The sequence below is a fragment of the Heterocephalus glaber genome, unplaced genomic scaffold (genome assembly GCF_053883595.1).
Source record: "Heterocephalus glaber isolate CG9 unplaced genomic scaffold, H.glaber_assembly_v1.0 deba00001497, whole genome shotgun sequence".
Lineage (NCBI taxonomy): Eukaryota > Metazoa > Chordata > Mammalia > Rodentia > Bathyergidae > Heterocephalus > Heterocephalus glaber.
The window spans coordinates 820,303-841,032 of record NW_028258320.1 but is presented as its reverse complement, the minus strand read 5'-3'; the positions used below and the strand labels follow the sequence as shown (position 1 = coordinate 841,032).

General features: G+C 43.4%; 1 protein-coding gene and 1 long non-coding RNA gene across 3 annotated transcripts in view; one reads left to right on the top strand and one right to left on the bottom strand.

The window, feature by feature from the left end:
• Window positions 1-189: 189 nt before the first annotated feature.
• LOC110349616 (uncharacterized) lies at window positions 190-20,685 on the bottom strand. The gene is made up of 2 exons (XR_002395700.2): window positions 20,060-20,685; window positions 190-540 (listed from the first exon to the last, which is right to left on the bottom strand). It is a non-coding gene; the product is annotated as an uncharacterized LOC110349616 (long non-coding RNA).
• The window catches only part of Stk38 (serine/threonine kinase 38), a 43,175-nt gene continuing 42,133 nt past the window's right edge, over window positions 19,689-20,730 (top strand). Inside the window, exon 1 of one of the 2 annotated variants that reach the window (XM_021259915.2) lies at window positions 19,689-19,973. The gene's annotated coding sequence lies outside the window, so the exon portion shown is untranslated. The remainder of the gene's footprint in view (window positions 19,974-20,730) is intronic. The other variant, XM_021259918.2, reaches the window with a different exon arrangement.

Here is a 20,730-nt window from a genome sequence, read left to right as displayed (position 1 = left end):
CTGGCCCAGAGCGTGGCATGTTGCAGGAGCCCAGGGACTGTGGGCCTTGGCCCTTCGGAGCTCAGTTTACTCCTACTCATAATGGGATTAATAACATTGTCCTGGCCACTTTGTCATGTGGTTGAGGGGATTGGAAGAGAAAATAGAAACGAAGGAACTCTAAATGGATTTCTCAAGACTTTCAAGAAAAATGTTTCATGAAAGTTTTATTCCACATACAACTATATTCATAAGTTTTGATTCCCTTTTCTCCAGTTTAAATCCTGCAGCCATTTAGTCTCCATGTCTATGCCCCATGGAGATCCCGCCTTCAGTGCAAGAGGTTCTTGGGACAGTCAGTTAAGACCTCTAAGCCTGTTTCCTCATCCGGGTAATGGAGATAAATTTACCATCATTCATTCATTCACTTCAATGACTTTGATTTCACTTGTGCCAAATGCTCTGTTGGAGTCTGGTGACCGGTTGATCTGTTGTTTCTCCAACAGCAGGTGTCTGGACTCAAGCTGTTCCGTCTAACTCATAGCGCCTCAGGCTGCATATCTGGGAAGTGAGTGAGAATGGAATAGGTTGAGGATGCCTTATCTGAAATGCTTGGCAGCGAAAGCGTTTTGGATTTGGGATATTTGTAAGTTTATAAGGAGATAATTTTTTTTTCCTTAAATTCTTTTATTGCTACATTTTAGGGATACAATATGTTTACATTTATCATTGGGTGCTTGTACCTGCACATGATGGATCTTGGTTCTTATTTTTTTCCCCATTCCCTGTGCACCCTTCACCCCTCCACCCTTCCCTATTTACATAGACTTCGCTTCCATTTTTTTTCTTTTCTCATAATTTTTCCTTTCCCTTCTTTCCTTTCCCCATCTCCTCCCACCATCGCTACCCCTTTGTACCTTTTCCTATGTGGAAGTATCAATTATTCATTATTAATCCTATAAGGCAATATCTTGGGGGTGGGACCCAGCCTAGACATGACATTCATTTACATTTCATACACATCTTGGGGACAGAGCCAGAAAGTGATTTTACACAATATTTGTAGCTCACATGCATTTTGACAGAGAGCCACACAGGCGGTCAGGTGTGGAATTTCCCGCTTGTGGCATCATGTCAGTGCTTAAACTAGGCAAAGGCACGGAACCCTGAAGGCAGGTCCCAGGGCCACAAAGGGCCCATTTCTCTGAAAGTTTGAGACAAGAAGCAGGTGGAGGCCCAACTATGGACCTTATGGGAGAGCAGGCCGAGAAACCGCACTTCATTTGTGGGCAAATTTTTGCTATTTTCACAGTCCAATTCTATTACCAGCTACTCCCTCTCCCCAAATAATGGCATGTAAGTTGGCTTGCCATTTTTCACTCGGCTTCCAAGCAAAATAACGTCCATGAGATTATAATTTTGGATGTGTATACCATACATTTCCAAATTATGCTAATTCAATTTAAATATATGTACCACCATTAGGTATTTTAAAATATGTTTGTCTACCTGATGACCTTGTGAATATCGTTTGGAAAACCTTTTGAAAGCAAGATATCTAAGCAAGGGTCAAACATTTGTTTGGAAGGAATGAGGAAAGCGAGGAGGCTTGCTCATCGTGTCTTTCTACGCCCTCTGTGCACTGTTAACTACAGCTCGGTAGCAGTTACAAGTCTCAACCTGCCACATTACCCCACATCCTGGCTGCTGATTGGCTGGGGTAAGCTGCTGGTCCTTGAGGCTCTAGGGCATACACTGCCCTCTTCTGGCAAAGGGTAGAATTACTTTGTGGGAGAACGGTTTGCCGGTCTGCGTCAGTTTTAAATTTCCATTCTATACTCACCTTGTCTCACCCTGGACCTCAGGGAAAGCAATAACGAATCCCCAAGGCTGTTTTTATTATTTTTGAAGAGTATACAATCACATGATTCAAAATCCAGAGGTACGTATAAGTCTACTGTAAAAAGTAAGATTCCCACCTTCCTCTGGGCTGGGGACCAAGTGTGTAACACATGGGCCTTGGAGGTACATTTAAGACCCAAAGCATAGCACCAGAGAGTGTATTCCATAGCTAAGATTCCTTTTCTTGGGTCTTGTTTATGATCTCAATACAGGTTGGGGGTCCTTTACACTGTAGTATAAAGTAGTGATCTACATGCTTGGCAAAGACACAGCAACAAAAAGGACTTGAGGGGAATGTAAGAGGGGAGAGGCCAGGATGAGATGCGACGATTTGGAAATATGTAAGGCTGGAGGCTAGGACGGGCATGAGAGAGGCCAGCCTGGGAAACTTAGTGAGACCCTGTCTCAAAATAAAAAATAAGAAGAGTTGATGTTGCAGCTCAAAGGTAGAGCATCCCTGGATTCAGTCCCCAGTACCACAAAGGAAATTTTAAAAAAAGCACTGTCAATAGAAGGAAGCAGTCCTCAGGAGATGCCTCATGGGGGGGGGGTCACTGGGGACCCAGGGCAGCATTCTGATGGGGCAGAGGGCCCCAGGAGGGGATGAACTAAGTCTCCCCCATCGCCTGGCTGACCTCCTTCCCCATAGGCGCAAAGCACCCTCCCCTCTCCAAGCAGGAGCTGGTTTCCCACTTGTAACTCACAGGAGCCTCTCCTCCCTTCCAGCAGACTCGGGAGGAGAGCGGCATGCAAAACCATGGCCAGCAGCAGTGCAAGGGCATGTATGCCTCACTCCCAGCAGCTTGGGAAGCTGAGGCAGGAAGATCACTTGAAGTCATGAGTTTGAAATCAACCTAGGCAACATAGTAAGACTTGGGTTAAAGACAGACAGATTAACCAAAACGAAAGAAATATGGCTGGGTCTGAGCTTCCCCTCCACCTGGGCCTGCTTTGAGAAGAAAGCACAGTGCCCACCACGGGAAGGTGGGTGGGCTGGTTCTACTCCAACCCTGCGTGGACTTTCTCTCTTTGGCTCTCAGTCCTCGCTCTGGTTCAGTGCAGTGATGGTTCAGCTCCTGTAGCCAAAGTTTTTTGAAACCCAGAGGCTCTGAAGGCCTTCTGAGCCAGGGGGCTTCAGTTAAAGGAAGTGACAGGGTCTAGTTCCATCCCTTTTTCTTAAAATTTTAATACATCAATTAGTTTTCTCACCATGAATGCCTTTCTATCTAGGACACAAAACCTAGAAGCCATAGAATACAAGCTTGATAAATTCAACCCTAAACAAATTTTTTAAATTTCTCCATAGTCAAATAAACATACAGATGAGTGTGGCATATAGAACCCCAAATAGCAAGAGAATCTCTGCTTGCCAAATTATACTTAAAGTACCAGAAGGCCAGCACAGGGACAAAACCTTAAAGGCTGTTAGAGAAAAGTAATGAATCACATATGAAGGTAACCCTATTACAATTATAGCAGACTTCTCAACACAAACTTTAAAGGCCAAGAGGGCTTGGAGTGAAGTGTTTCAAGATATAAAAGGTAACAATTTCCAACCCTGACTTATGTATCCTGTAAAACTTTCCTTCACAATTGATGGAGAAATAAGGTATTTCCACGACAAGGAGCATTTCAAGAAATTCATGACTACCAAACCAATATTACAAAAAATTCTCAAGGATATCCTAGAAAGAGACAGTGAAGACAGCAATGCCAATAAGTCAAAAGAATGAAGAGGGCCGGGAATTTAGCTCAATGGCACCTCACCTGCTTTGGAAGCACAAGGTCCTGAGTTCAATCCCCCGTACCAAAAAAACAAAAGACTACATCTGCAGGAATGAGCAGCTAAGCAAAAGGGAAAAAATAAGGAAATCGGCAACAGGAAAAGAATGCAATGACAGGAATATGTCAATAGCTTTCAGTAATAACTCTCAATGTGAATGGTCTCAATTCCCCAGTCAAAAGATACAGATTGAGGCAGGGATTTAGCTCAGTGGTTTCGCCGCCTGCTGCGCAAGCACAAGGACCCAAGTTTGATCCCTGGTACCAAAAAAAAAAAAAAAAAAGATACAGATTGATAGAATGGATCAAGAAAAAAACAAACAAACAATGGTATGCTGTATACAAGAAACACATTTATATTCAGGAGGTTGAGGCAGGAGGATTGCCATGAGTTCTAGGCCAACCTGGGCTACATAATGAGTTCATGGCCAGCATGAACTACATAGCAAGATCCTATCTCAAACAAACAATCAAATAAATCCAACAAAAACATCTAATTAAAAGGAAATTCACAGATTAAAAATTGAAGGATGGAAAACAATATTCATACAATGGGAACCCAGGAAAAAGCAGGAGTTATTGTCCTAATTTCAGACAAAGTGGATTTCAAGCCAAAACTGATCAGAAGAGGCAAAGAAGGTCACTACGTACTGGTTAAAAGAACAATTCAAAAGAACAAGACAACAATTATAAACATATACACAAATATTGGCACACTCAACTTCATAAAACAAGCACTCATGGACATGAAAAAATCAGATAAACACCAGTACAATTATAAGGGGGGAACCTCAACACCCTACTGTCAAAAACGGACAGATTAGGGCCGGGAATTTAGCTCAGTGGTTCCGACGCCTGCCTCACAAGCGCAAGGTCCCAAGTTCGATCCCCGGTACCAAAAAAAAAAAAAGGACAGATCAACTAGACAAAGAAACCAACAGAGAAATATCAGCATTGAACCAAACCATCAAACAAATGGACCTAGTGGTTATCTATAGAGTGTTCCAACCACCCAACAACAGAAAAAACATTCATCTCAGCAGGATGTAGGACTTTCTCCAAAATAGGCCACAAACTAGCCTATAAAGCATGCTTAAATAAATGCAAAAAATATCCCATGCATATTATCAGATCCTAGTGCAATGAAACTAGGCATCAATGGCAAAAGAAACCACAGAAACTATGCAAACAGAGGGAAATTCAATAATACCCTCCTGAATAATCAATGGGTGACAAGTGAAATTAAGGAAGAAATTAGTTCCTGTAACCAAACAATAATGCCAGTATGACATAATGGACCTTATGTGACACAATGAAAGCAGTCCTAAGAGGGAAGTTTATAGCTGTGAAAGCCAACAGCAGAAAAACAGAGCATATTCAGATAATTAACCTAATGATGCACTCAAGGCCCTAGAAAAATGAGAACAATGCAAATCCAAAGCCAGTACAAGGAATAAAATAATAAAGACCAGAGCAGGAATTAGTGACACTGAGGCTAAAAATTACAAAGAATCAACAAATCAAAGACTTGGTTCTTTGAAAGAATAAACAAAATAGATAACCCCTTAATGAATCTTGCCAAAGCCAGGAAAGAAAAGACCCAAAATCATGCAATTGGAAATGTAAAATGAAATCACAATAGATTCCGCCAAAATCTAGAAGCTAATTGGTAACAACTTTAAGAAACTGTACTCTGAGAAAATAGAAAATTCGAAAGAAATGGATAGATTCTTAGATACATATGAACTACCAAATTGAACCAAAAATATTTTTTTTTAAAACCCAGAATAATCCAGTATAAGTCAACAACATTGAAGAAGTAATTACAAAAAACTACCAGCTAAGAAATGCCCAGGTCCTGGTAGATTCATTGCCAAATTCTGTAAGGCTTTAGAGGTGATTGAATACCACTACTCCTCAAACTCTTTAATGAAGTTAAAAGGTAAGCAGTACTCCCCAAGTCATTCCTGGAACAAGCATTGTCCTGATTCGAACACCACACAAGGACTCTACCAAAAAAGAGAACTACAGGCCAATCTCTTTAATGATCATAGATACAAAATTTCTCAATAAGATTCTGGCAAAAAAATGTAATAAATCATTAAAAAGATCATACATCATGACCAAGTAGAATTTATACCAGGAATGTGGGGATGGTTCAACATACATAAATCAATAAATGTAATACATCACATAAACTAAAACAAGGACAAAAATCACATGATTATTTCAATAGACACACACACACACACACACACACACACAAACATTTGACAAAATCCAACATCCATTCATGATAAGAACCCTGAAGAAAACAGGTATAGAAGGTCTTTATCTCACCCTTGCCTGCCTCACAAGTGCAAGGTCATGAGTTTGATCCCCCGTACCAAACAAACAAACAAACAAAAAAGAAGGTCTTTTTCTCAACTGATAAAAGCCACCTGTGATGAAGCAATGGGCAACATCATATTAAATGGAGAGAAGCAGAAGTCTCTCCCTCTAAAATCAGGAACAAGACAGGGTGTTTGCTATCACCACTGCTGTTCAGTATAGTTCTCAAAACATTAGCCAGAGCAATCAGGCAAAAGAAAGAAATAAAAGGGATATTGAGAGGGAAGGGAGAAGTTAAATTATCATTATTTGAAGATGACATGATCCTCTGCAAAGAAGACACCAAAAGCTCCAACAAAAGACTCCTCAAATTAAAGTCTATACTCATAATCAATAGTGTTCCTAAAAACAAAAAAAATACTGTTCCTGTCCACCAATATTAAACTCACTGAGAGTGAAATTAGGGAAATAATACTTTCCACAATAGCATCAGGAAAAATTAAATGCTTAGCAATTAACCTAACCAAGGAAATGAAAGACCTCTACAACGAAAACTACAGTACTCTGAAAAAGGAGATCAAAGAGGACATCAGAAAATGGAAAGATATCCCCTGTTCCTGAGTAGGCAGAACCACTGTAGTCAAAATGGCTTTTCTTTCAAAACAGTTATACAGATTTAATGCAATTCCAATGAAAATATCAATAGCATTCCTCGCAGAACTAGCAATCCTAAAATGCCTATAGAAACTGAAGAAACATATAATATCAAAAGCAATTCTGGGCAATGAGGACAAGACAGGGGGCTTCACAATCCCTGACACTAAGTTGTACTACAAAGCTACAGTGATAAAAACAGCAGGGTATTGGCAAGAAACAAAAATACTAGTCTTGTGGATCAATGGAACAGAATAAGATCCAGAAACAACTCCAGGAACACGCAGCTCCTTACCTTTGACAAAGGGCCAAATGCTTTTGCTGATGGAAAGATAGCCTCCTTAGCAAATGGTGCTGGGAAAACTGGCTCTCCATACACCGAAGGTTGGACTTACACCCAACCCTCTCACCACACACTAAACTAAAATCAAAATGGATCAAAGATTTAAATACTAAAACAAACAATCTGCTGGAATATAAAAGAGGTAAAACTATTGAAGATGTTGGCATAGGCAAAGACTTTCTGAACAGAACCTTAATTGAACAGGAAATAATGCCAGGCATCAACAATTTGATGACACAATATCAAATTTAAAAGCTTCTACACAGCAAAAGAAATCACCAACATGGTGAAGAGACAACTTACTGAATGTGAAAATTTTTTTTGCCACCTATTCCTTAAAGGACTAATATCTAGAATATATAAAGAACTAAAAAAAATTAGACCCCGCCCTCAAAATAAAAGCTCCAATCAAAGGTGGACATGCCTTGCATGGACAAGGTCCTGAGTTTGATCTCCGATACTGGGAAAAAAAAAGTGGACATCTGAAATGAATTACCACTTCTCAGATGAAGAAATACAAATAGCTGATAAATACATGAAAAATGTATTAATTCAAAGAATGCAAAAACAACATTGAGATTCTATCTTATTCCAGAAAGAATGGCTATCTTCAAGAAATCAAACAATAACAAATGCTGGAAAGGCTATGGGATGGGGGGCCATTTCTTCATTGCTGGTGGGAGTGTAAACTGATACAACCACTATGGAAATCAGTATGGAGATTCCTCAAAAGACTAAAAATAGAAATTCCATTTTACCTAGCTATTTCCCTTCTAGATATCTTCCCTAAAGAGTTAAAAGACATATTACAGCCAGGTATGGTGGCACATGCCTGTAATCCCAGCACTTAGGAGGCTGAGGCAGGAGGATTGCCCTGAGTTTGAGGCCACCCTGGGCTACATAGTGAGTTCAAGGCCAGCCTGAACTACATAGTGAGACCTTGTCTCACAAAAACAAAACAGGGCCAGAGATTTAGCTCAGTGGTTTCGCCGCCTGCTGTGCAAGTGCAAGGACCCGAGTTCGATCCCCGGTACCAAAAAAAAAAAAACAAGACACATTATAGTGATACATGCATACCTCCATTTATAGCAGCACAATTCAATCCATAATAGCTAAATATTAGAAGCAGCCTATATGTTCATCAACAGATGAATGGATAAAGAAAATGTGGTATTTATACACAATTGAGTACTATTTGGCCATAAAGAAAGATAAACTTGAGTCATTTATAGGAAAATGGAAGTAAATGAGAAACACAAGCTTAAATATCACATGGTTTCTCTTATATGAGAAACTCAATATATAAATAAGGGGCAAAATAAAAGATGGACAATAGGAAAGAAATTTCTCCGTGGTTTTGAATGAATAGTTTCTTTCCAGGGTCTGAAGGCTTGGAATCCAGTAGATATAAAGGAGGTACAGTGAGTCACTACTAGAACTATTTTGCTTCTACATTCATATTTTTGTGTATAAGTGCTGGATCCTGCCCCACTTTTCCTGCTGGGCACAGTCAGTAAATGCTGTAGCCATTCTACTGCTATAGACACTCTGGCAACCCTCACTTTTCATATCCCTCTGTGCACCCCAAATCATGGTTTTCTCTGCTTAGTTTTATGGTCTGGACATTGCTGATGCCTCTACGTCCATACTCCCCAGGCTGTGGCAACCATCCTAGCCAAGCTGTATTCTTGCTCACATTGCTAGATGGGGAAAACAAACAGACCACTGAGCTCTGTGCTGATGTAGGCAGCAGGGTAGGGATGTGTGTGTTTGAGGGGGGTATGTCAAGCAATCTCCTGGATTTAATGCCAGCACTTTCAGACCCAGCCCCTCTGGAAGGCACACATGCCTGGCCTAGCTTTTCACCACAAAGGACAAGGTCCCTGTGCCCTTGGCATCCTGAGCTTAAACTTCTCAGGGGGCTTATGTCCAGCCGCTGCTCTCTCTGTGACTGTCTCCCATAGTCATCTCCCACCCAGTCACTGTGACAGGGCAACACCAGAAACCCTGGAGAACAGCTGCTCTGCAGTTGCTCTGTGGTTCAGTCTCAAACAAGTAACCCCATCCCCAAAAGGCTTCTGATTAAGCCTTCTGAAATATGGCAGCACTTCCCTGGACTTCCATCCCAACTCCAGTTGGCTTCGTGGAGTCACTTTCAGAGAAAAACACCATGCTGTTTTTGCAGTTTATAATAGTTCCGGGCTTCTCTGCTGGCCCTGTCCACTGTCTCTCACTGGGGCTTCCACTCCTCTTGGGCCTACTTGCATCAGCAGAGGCAGATGCCCCTCTCCAGGAGCTGGGGTGAGCCTCCCAGATTGCCTCTTTCCTTTCTCTGGGCTCTGCTGCATCTCTCCAGCTTCTCCAGCTTCCAGTCTTCCTGTCAGCTCCCTCTCAACTCCCAGAGATCCATGCTTTCCTTCTCGTCCCTAAGTTGTTATCTTCTGTATGTTTCAACTCCAGGTCCCAGGGAGGCTGTACTTTGCGGCTGGCCTCTAATCTATCATTTTTTTAAAAAAAATGTTTAGCAGAGTTGGAGTACAGATAAACTGACACAGGAGGATTGAGAACAGAGAGTGACTCCCCTGAAACGAGGAAGTTCCTAGGGGAAGACAAGACTGGAAGTGGGCTTTGGAGGAAGACAAAGGGGCAAGGAGAAGAGCTTCAGATTGGCAGTCAGGAAAGAGGCCCCTGCTGGGCTACTGGGCTCACTACCTTTAAAAATTCAAGCAGCTCATTTGACTTCTCAGAGGCAGATTATTGGTACAGCCTCATCCTGTGTGAGCACCAAAGAGTTGTGATTATCAACTGGGATTCAATGAGTGGAAGCTGTTTGCACATTACAAAGCACTATGTTAACATCTTGGACTGTGATGAAGTGGCTAAGGATGGGCAAGACTTTGAAAGGAGGCTTTGGGAGGAGAGGCCTCTGGCAGGGAGAAGGAAAGGGAAAGCAGTCTGTGAGGCTGGACAACAGGAAAGTGGGGCCTGTATTTTTCAGACCACGAAGGACGCAAAGCCTGGGATCCCAAGCCTTGAAGGAGAAAACCAAGTCGGATGGCCTCACCTCAGCTCTAGAGGGTGGGCCACCAAAACACGGATCACAAAGTGCAGGGGAGGAACGCCCAGAGCAACCTTCTCTGGGTCCCTGGGTGGCCCCTATGGAGGCAGGTAGGGCCCATGGTATTCATCTTTGTTTCGAGGAGCCTGGCCCTTTGGAGTTGAGAGCACTGGGCCCAAAGCTCAAGGATCAAGTGATTGGCCAAAGGCTGGTGAACTCGGGACCTCTTTACTCCCCAAGTGGCACAGTCTAAGCATCAAAAAGCAGGTTCTTACTTGACAGTGTGGGGCCTGGTGGTGCACACCTGTAATCCCAGCACTCTGAGAAGCTAAGGCAGGAGGACTGCAATTCAGAGCCCAGCCTGTACAACTTAGTGACTTAACGAGACTCTGTATAAAATAAAAAATAAAAAGGACTGGAGTGTAGGTCAGTGCAAAGGCCCTGGGTTATATCTCAAGAAAAAAGAGAAGAAAAAGCGAAAGAAAGAAGGAAGGAAGGAAGGAAACCAATGCAAATGCTAAACAAGCACTCTACCACTGGTTCTACCCTTTAACCTGGATACTAAATTGTAATTTAGGTTATTTTGACCCTAAAATTGATATGCTCTGTATTTTAAAAATTAGGCTGAGGGGCCGGGGATGTAGCTCAGGGGCACTGTGCCTGCCTGGCAAATGCAAGGTCCTGAGTTCAGTCCCCAGTACAAAAAAAAAGGTTAAGATGATTCTGTATCACAGCCATGTTCAAACAAAGTATTTCTAGGAGCTTTTAAATGTCTACAAAATAAAGACCATCTGAGCGATATATTTTATACTGATTTTTTCACAAAATCCTTGCTTGCTTGATAAAATTCTGAATATTTTTGATATTTAGACTGTGTGACTGTGAATTAAAGTTTTAAAAAGTAAAAAAATGCTGGACATTTAGCTCAGTGGTTCCACCGCCTGTCTTGAAAGTGCAAGGTCCTGAGTTCGATCGCGGTACCAAAAAAAAAAGTAAAAAATAAAAATAAAAAAAGAGGTGGTTCTATTTGTTCCAGTATGGAAGGTTCCCAATACATATTTTAACAAAAATAACAAGGTCCATTACAGTATGTTTAGGGTGCTGTTTTTGAAAAAGATTACAGAGAGGTATGTTTGCTTGTGGAAAATACGGCAGGTACCCAGCACTCCAGTGAGAGAAGAGGCTCAGAGGTAAGGAGGGTGTGCCAAGGCTGGGAAACAGGCCTGAGGGTTTTCACGGTCTATTCTTTTTTTTCGTTTTTGGTACCAGGGATGGAACTCGGGTCCTTGCGATTGCGCAGCAGGAGGCGAAACCACTGAGCTAAATCCCTGGCCCACTGTCTATTCTTTTAAATTTTCTACCATGCATAAGTACTATTTATTTAATAAGAGAGTAGAAAATGCACTTAAAAAGCCTTAGGTGAATCATTTTGCAAGGTTCATTTGTAATGCAAACAGCCACTCCCTAATTTGCTTTGGTAATGGTTGACATTTGTGTACTGGATTTTCTTAAAGCACGAAATACCCGCATCTGCAAACCACACCCTGAGTGCTTAAATTTGAGGTCACTGACCAAACCAGCCAAGCAAGTGTGGCTTTAAAGAAAAAAAAAAAAAAAAAAACAAAGGCTCTCCGGAGAGCCAGAGCAAGCCCCCCTCTGAGAAGGTCAGAGAGAAGGGACTGTGGAGAGTTGATACAATCTCCTTTCTTTTCTCTTTCTCTCTTTTTTGTTTTGGTGGGAGTGGGGTGGGGTGCTGGGTCTTGCCATGTAGCCCATGCTCGCCTCAAACTCAGGACCTGCCTCAGCCTCCTCAGTGCTAGAATGACAGGCGTGCACCACCCCCACCCCCAGCAACAATCCTCTTCATAAACCAGGAAACTAGTACCCAAGGAAGATCACCGCCAGATAGAGAGATCACACCATTTTGTGTAAAGAGGGGAGAAAAATAAGTCTCCATGTCCATATTTGTTCTCATTTGCATAAGGAGCTCCGGAACTATTATGTTAGGGAACCAAATGGAGAGGAAAGGTAAGACAAGAAAGGATGGGCAACAGAGGTGCAAATAAGATTGCACTTTGAATCTTTTATAACCCTTGATCCATTCTTTAAACAGTGCAAAAACTTTAAAAAGTTTTCTTTTCTTTTTAGAGATGGACCACGCTGTTTACGGGGCCTGCAACTCAGTTTCAAGGAAGACATCGTGGGGGTTGGGGTTCAGAGATAAAACCCAGGGCTGACATCACAAACCAATCCTGCTGCTTTGGATCCAGGTTAGTTTCTCACACTGAACCTTCCTCCTGTTCGGGTTGGTTTAGAACTACGTGGGCCGTCAGCTGAGCTTGAGCTTCGATCCCATTTTTAGTATATGTGCTGCCGAAGGGAGCACTCATCCGTTTTTTTTTCCTTTGGTACCAGGGACCAAACTCAGGACCTTGTGCTTGCAAGGCAGGCGCGGTGCCACTGAGCTAAATCCCTGGCATCCCTTTTTTGTTGTACTGGAGATCGAACTTGGATCTTTGCGCCTTCGAGGCAGGCTGCGGAGCCACTGAACTAAATCCCCAGCCCTCTGACATCCCATTTTTTATTATGGGCAGATGCGTCCATACCAGACCCTTTGGTGGGCTGCGATTTGGTCACTGGGGAGGAACCACAGGGGTGACAATGGTGTCAGGAAACCTAGTTCCAACTGAGTTCTGCAATGTAATTAAGTTGGTGACTTTGGGCCACACAATTCCTCTTCTTGGGCTGGTCTCCCATCTGTAAGTGAAAGGATTCCGTGACCTGGTCTCTAGTATCCCTCAGGTCTGATGCTGTTGAATACTCAGTGTCATTAGCAATGTAGAAAGAAGGGGATTTATGAGATCATTTTTCAAATCGAGGAAATGGTGATGGGCTGTTGGGCTGCCTTTGGTGCTCAGACCTGAAGCCACTAAGAACTAGCAGGTGATCGAAAGTTTGGCTCCCCTAACCCCACACTCAGGTGGTAACTACAGTATTTAGGTCTACACTCCTCAGGGCATGTGTTCAGGGACCTGTCAATCAGTGCTCCTGAAAAACCTCCCAAACGAATCTGGAAAATCTCATATAACAAATATTTCTAGCTGGGTGTGGTGCCTCAGGCCTCAAACTCCAGAGGCTGAGGCAGGAGGATTGCAAATTCAAGCTCAGACTGGGCAACTTAGTGATTTAACAAGACCTTGTCTCAAAATAAATTTTTTAAAAAAGGGCTGGGGATGTAGCTCCATGTGAAGGCCCTAGGTTACGTCTCCAGTACCAGGGAAAAACCAAAACATATGCTCAAAACTATCTTTCTTCTCTCTGTGTTGGCCTGTCTACAAGTCTGAAACCAAGAAGCCACGTGAGAGCTATTTTTGCATTTAGTCCTTTCTCAATTTTGAAGTTTTCATGTTTGTGGTCTAAGCGTTAATGATACAGGAAAAATAATATGCAACTTGCAACCTGCTAGATGTCAGATACGCCAAGTTCGTGGTCTCCAAAATCAAAGATTGAATTCTAAGGAACAATGGAGGTTAACAGTAGGAAATATTTACTTTTTTTTTGGTGCCAGGGATCGAACTTGGGACCTTGCACTTGCGAGGCAGGCAATGGAACCACTAAGCTAAATCCCCGGCCCTGGAAATATTTGAGAGAGAGAGAAAGCTCCTGAGAGACAGGAGGGGGCTCCAAAATGGGTTGCCAATGACCCCACTTCTCAAAGGAAGTTTTATAGAGCAAAATCACAAGGTGGGTACAACATGGGACAAAACTATGATCAATCAATAAGATTACAGGTATAGCTGCTTAGGTAATATTTATTATTTATTTATTTATTTATTGGTACCAGGGATTGAACTTGGGACCTTGCACTTGGGACACAGGTGGTGGCACCACTGAGCTAAGTCCCCGGCCCTCGCTTAGGTAATATTGATCCAAGGGGGAAGCAGGTCACATAGCAAGTGTACATGGAAAGAAGGATGTTTTTATGAAAGGATGGATCAGGAGGCCCTGGTCAGCCACCTGGGGACTGTTGTCTATCTAGACTTTTTTTGGACCAGGTGATACTAATTATAGCATAATCTTCAATTTATTGCTTATCCCTTGAGGAGGCATGTGGGTCATTCCTTCTTTATCTTGAGGCCTGGCCTTCAACAGATCTGCCTCCAGCCACATTGTAATGTGTTCTCATTTTCTGCACTGACTCCCTTGAGGGCCTACCCCTGTCTGACTGCCTAGAATACTTCTACCTAACTTATTTGTCTATAATATTAGGATAAAAATGATCAGTCAGACAGCTGTTAAGGGCACTGATAATTCTGCTAACACTTCCCTGAAAGATAAGTGCTTCACACAAGTTCCCTTCCTGGCCAGCTTTGGTTATGGGGAGCTGCCACAGAGAAAATGCTGCCAGCTTTTGGAAAGGAATGGAAATGAGGAGGGAGCTGCATGGGGGTGAAACGGGTCCCTGAAGAATCATCCACTCTGTAATTTGTTTGTTTCTCACATTTTATGTATCCTAGCACAATTCCCTGGTTAGTTGTCTTAATGCACTGGGAAAATATTTGCTAGAAATTATGGTTGATGTTTAAAAGAGGACCACCAAATTAAGCAGCGCTAAGGAGAAAAAAACAAACATGGTAGAGGAGGGTTGGTTTGGGAGGATGGAGGGTGTGATGTTAACGTGGTATCAACTTAGCCAGGCTATGGGGCCCAGGTTTTAGGTCAAGTACCAGTCCAGACATTGCTGTGAAGGTGACCTCAGATGAGACTGACATTTAAAGTCCCTGGACTTTCAGTCTGGTGAAGGACTCTCCAGGATGTGAGTGGGCCTCTCCCTATCAGTTCCAGACCTTAAAAGCAGAGCCTGTGTCCAGGCTGCTGGTTTACCCTGTGGATTTCAGACTTCAGACTGCAACTTCAACTCTTCCAGCCTGCTCTACACATTTCAGATTTTCCATTCTCCAAAATCACATGAGCCAATTCCTGAAAATAAATCTTTCTATATATAATCTCCATACAATAGTCCCCCCAGTCCTTGGTATTACTTTCTGCAGTTTCAGTTATCTGTAGTCAACAGCAATCCCAGACTATTAAATCAAAAATTTCATATTTTGAGGGAGAGAGACCATATTTGTATAAATTTTATTATAGTTATATTGTTTTTATTATATTGTTTTAATTGTTCTTTTAAAAAAATTATTGCTAATTTCTTAGTGTGCCTAAGTTAGAAGTCAAACTGTCATAGGTATGTATGTGTAGGAAAAGACACAGTATGTGTAGTGTTCAGTACACTGGTTTTGGGTGTCCACTGGGGACCTTGGAACACATTCCTTGCAGATACTAGGGGATAGGGGACTACTATAAATAGCTTATTTGCCCTGCTTCTCTGGAAAGCCCCATTACAGAGGGCTCCAGGAAGGGTGACCTGAGAGAGAGAGAGAGAGAGAGAGAGAGAGAGAGAGAGAGAGAGAGAGAGAGAGAGAGAGACAGAGAGACAGAGAGAGAAAATGGAGTTGATAGACTAATTATGAGTTGGACTATAACTTAAAAAATGTTTTACATTTTTGGCAGAGAGATTGTAGATAAGCTAATGATAGATATTTAAAAACAAAACTATGCAAGGAAAAAAACCCAAGGCAATTATTAACTCCAGGGAAAACATAAAGTGACACAAGAAGACAGTTTGGCTCAATTGTAAATACGGCATGTTAATTTAAGAGGAATGGCAGTGGTGAAAGAAGTTGTGTGGAACTTGTGGTGTGATTTAAAGTCTCATCTTTATTGAGGAAATTTAAAAAGACTTAAAATGAAAGTTTAAGAAATAGCAATTTTTTGGAAACAAAGAGGGAAGGAGCAAAAGAAACATCTAAAATCATGGAAAGCAGCTGCTTTTTTGCTGAGTGAATCCGGTGGGAATGGGTGGGACAGGGAACTGTTTATCATTGTAAGTCTTGCAGATCACTTGATCTTTTCCATGTCTGTACATGTTTTACTGTGATAAAAATAAAAGCTAAGGAAAAAGATTTTCTGGACCCAACATGGGAAAATGGGGGAGGTACAGAAAAGTAAAAAAGAAACTAATCTAATAGCTACTTGTGATTTCTGTTCTAAGAGAAAACCACTGTACACATTAGAGAGGGATGAATTCATGAGATTAAATTGTCAGAGTTTGAGGATTTGCAACATGGTGATTTAGATGTAAATGAAAAAGAACAAACAATATTATACCATATATGGTATAATTCTCTGTGTTTAATGTGTATTAAGACATAGTCTGGAGGATGCTGGGAGTGTAGTTAAGTGGTAGAAGTTTAGAGTGCATGAGGCTCTGGGTTCAATCCCCATACCCAATGCCCATTTGGTTACCCACCAAATGTTACTTGGTAACTGTGTTAGCAGGGCTGGGACTAAGGTAAGGCTAGTGAGGGTTCCAGGACCAGCAATGTACGGTCTCAGGGTTGTGTAAGGTCTCAGCAGGGTGAATGTCTCCTTAAATGCTGTACTCTCCACATCTCACAGGTGTCACTCTGGTCTGGACCTTGGACTGCTGGATCACAGGCCTTTTCCCCTTCTTAATTTGCACTTATACATATGTGTGCATTCCTTGCCACTCCAAGTATGGTACTTGTTCCAGCAGAGTCAGCATCAGTCGGGGGCTTGTTTGGACTGAAGATGGAGATCAAACCCAGGGCCTTGTGGATGATTGTCAAGTACTCTGTCACTGAGCCTTCCCTAGCCCTAGACTCTGCATTTTCATAAAATCCCAGGGGATTTGTGTGCTTGTTAAAGTTTGGGAGGCAGTGGGCTGGCACACACCAAGCCCAGTTCCAGTCCTCTTATGGAACACTCAGAGTCAACTGATCCCATTGCCTGTAATGAGTAGGGCACACACTGCCAGGGAGTAAGGTACCTGCCCTAAAGAGGGTAGAGAAAATAGAGAAAAGAAATGTATAGGAATTGTCTCTGGTCAGTGTTCTCATTTATTGGAAGTCAATTAGTGAGAGTCCTGCTAACTGTTCTTCAAATAGATTGATTGGATGAAACAACAACAACAAAGTCATGTGTACTACCATGGCAGACAACATCGGCTGGATAACCCAGTATTTATTCCCAAACCTTTCTTCCTGCTTGGCTGGATTATAGTGCATAACAAATAGAGTACTTGCTTTCCCAGGAAGCGTGGCCATGTGACACAATTCTGGCCAATGACATTCTAAAAATCTACTAGAATCCTCCCACAAACACATAGTAGTATTGGGGATTGAACTCTAAGCCTTCACATTGAGCTACATCCTCAGTCCATTTTTTTTATTGTGAGACAGGTTCTCATTAAGTTGCCTAGACTGGGCTCAAACTTTTGGTCCTCCTGCCTCAGACTCTCTGGCAGCTTAGATTACAGGTGTGCACAACCACACTGGCTGCAGAGCCAGATGTTGAAGCTGGTGGGGCTGATGTCATTGACTGTGGATGTTGAATACTAGGACCTAAGCTAGGGCCACACCAAATTCCAGAAACCCCATGAAGCAGCTACCATCCTCACCAGGATGGACTCACTTATTTTTCAAGAGTGAGGTGAACAGGTAAGCATGACATTCCCCTGGGTACCAGATTTAAGAGTCAGGCAAACAAACTCAGTAATCAAGATAAATAATATTTCAATGCAATATATTTTTTATGGTACTGGGGATTGAATGCAGGTCCTTCACACTAAGCTACATCCATAGTCCCTTCCCTAATATTTTTTTTAAAGAGACAGGGTTTCACTAAGTCACTAAGTTCCCAAGGCTGGGCTTAAACTTGGAATCCTCCTTCCTCAGACTCCCAAGTAGCTGGGAGTACAGGTGTATGCTATGATGCCTCACTGGAGGCCCAGATGTTGAAGCTAATGGGGCCACTATGGTTGGCTCAATGTAGTATTTTTAAATAAAAATTAATGCAAAAAACTTTAACATCAAAATATAAAAAATTTAAATATCAAAATTTAAAATAAACCAAGATCTGAGAGTATAAGACTTAATGCAGGTGGAATCATCCTAGTGTCCTAGGAGAGAGAATATTTGGAATTCTCAGTTTTGAAAGTGGGAAATATATGAAAAGGCTTCTGGGGCTTGGGTGGCCAAAATGAACGACAAATGTCCACAACTCTTACTGGAGTCTTGGTAAAATGTCATCCTTTGAGTTTATGTAGGGATAGCGACATATTCTTCTGGGCTATTCTGAGTAAAACTTTAATGTTTAGCAGAGTTGGAGTACAGATAAACTGACACAGGAGGATTGAGAACAGAGAGTGACTCCCCTGAAACGAGGAAGTTCCTAGGGGAAGACAAGACTGGAAGTGGGCTTTGGAGGAAGACAAAGGGGCAAGGAGAAGAGCTTCAGATTGGCAGTCAGGAAAGAGGCCCCTGCTGGGCTACTGGGCTCACTACCTTTAAAAATTCAAGCAGCTCATTTGACTTCTCAGAGGCAGATTATTGGTACAGCCTCATCCTGTGTGAGCACCAAAGAGTTGTGATTATCAACTGGGATTCAATGAGTGGAAGCTGTTTGCGCATTACAAAGCACTATGTTAACATCTTGGACTGTGATGAAGTGGCTAAGGATGGGCAAGACTTTGAAAGGAGGCTTTGGGAGGAGAGGCTTCTGGCAGGGAGAAGGAAAGGGAAAGCAGTCTGTGAGGCTGGACAACAGGAAAGTGGGGCCTGTATTTTTCAGACCACAAAGGAAGCAAAGCCTGGGATCCCAAGCCTTGAAGGAGAAAACCAAGTCGGATGGCCTCACCTCAGCTCTAGAGGGTGGGCCACCAAAACACGGATCACAAAGTGCAGGGGAGGAACGCCCAGAGCAACCTTTTCTGGGTCCCTGGGTGGCCCCTATGGAGGCAGGTAGGGCCCATGGTATTCATCTTTGTTTCGAGGAGCCTGGCCCTTTGGAGTTGAGAGCACTGGGCCCAAAGCTCAAGGATCAAGTGATTGGCCAAAGGCTGGTGAACTCGGGACCTCTTTACTCCCCAAGTGGCGCAGTCTAAGCATTGCAAAGCAGATTGCGTACCTTGGGAAACTCTCCTGACAGCCGTTGCCTGAGGTTTGGAGCCCAACTGATTCCAGGTGAAACAAGTTAATCCTAATTTTAAGGAAGGGTCATTGTGGCCGAAGAGTCCAGTAGACATAAGCGTACAATGATCGGAATCAAGGAAGGTGAAAAAAACTATACGGTGATTAGATTGCATAGAACTACAGCTTACACATTCGTGCTCAGGAGTGCATGCCAAACTGGTTAAATCCGAGCAAGCTCTGTCATACAGGTAATTGTATTGCTCTAGTTCATTGTATTGTGCTAATAATGTTAATTTCCTGCTTTTGATAATGTATCTTAAAGGAGCCGTTGACTCAAGCTGGGTGGGTAATGGGTATACGGAACTTCTCTGTACTCATTTTGCAACTTCTTGTGAGTCTGTAATTATTTCAAAATGAAAAGTAAAAAAAAAAACAAAATAAGAGAACTTCCTCAGCCCAGCCTTGTCCGCCCGGAGACTGCCCCATTCCGCACTCGTCTGGCCTCACCCGGGCCTTGCCCTGCCAGGGCAACTGGGTGAGGGGTGAGGGGTGAGGGTAAGGGGGCGGGGCCGCGCAAGCGCAGTTCAGCCGACCGGCCGCGCCAGCAGCGACTAACGCATGCGCAGGTTCAGGCCCGGCCCGCCGCGGTAACCCCTCGGCGCGGCGGGGGACTGGGTACCTTGGCCCCTCTGCCTTGCCGTCTTTTTCGGCAGTTGGTGCGTTTCCTGTTGTCCTCTCCGCAAAGACTCCACGGCGCCTACTTCAGAGCCCGTCGCGCATCTGACGAAGGGCTGCGCCTCTCAGCACGTCGAGAGCCTTGGCCCGGCGGGCGTCTACGGCTGTTGCCCGCCAGCCCTGCCTTCCCGGGGCTCTGGTGAGTGGTTGCGGCGTCTCCATCCAGCCCGGTCTTTTTCCCTCCCGACTCCCTTTCTCCCGACTCCTTCTGGGCTCCCCCCTTACCGCCGGCGCCCCTCAGGTCTGTCCTCGCAGCCCTTCAGCTTCTCCTGTCTGTCCGTCTGTCCGTCTCCGCCGCCGTCTCCAGAGTTTCCTTATCAGTCTTCTCCTTTCCCTGCCCCTGGCTGCCCACCCCGACTTTTCTTCGAGTGTAGCCGGGGCGGGGAGCGAGACTCTCCTCTCCTTAACGCGTTGCCAGCATTGTTTGCACGCTGCCACCAGCCTCGGTAAATTTTTACCTCCTTTTTACTGCCTCCAAAAGTCCACGCTGGGGTGTGGGTCCCTTTAGGGCACTCAGCTTCACATAACCTTAAAATCACAGGCGATGTCGTGAAGACTCAGTGGAAAAGGTTCAAAGCCAGAGGAAAGGAAAACTCGATAAAAAGAGGAAAGTCTGTCAGAAAGTGTGCTCCTGGCCAATCGACCAGGTTCCCAGTTGTGCTCTGAAATGACTGGAAGACAGAAAGATAAACTTACTCTCTCTAAAATGGGTAGAGGAAGGTGGAGTGCAGTAGATCCAGTGCTTTCTCTCCCTGACAACTCGCCGTGGCTGTGAATTAGCCAGCCAGTGCATATGGTTCCCCTAAACAAAACAGCCACAGCCACAGGAACAGGCCCCCTCCCCCCAAACATTACAAATCAGCTTCCTCTTGGGAGGACAACTCTGTCCTCCAACT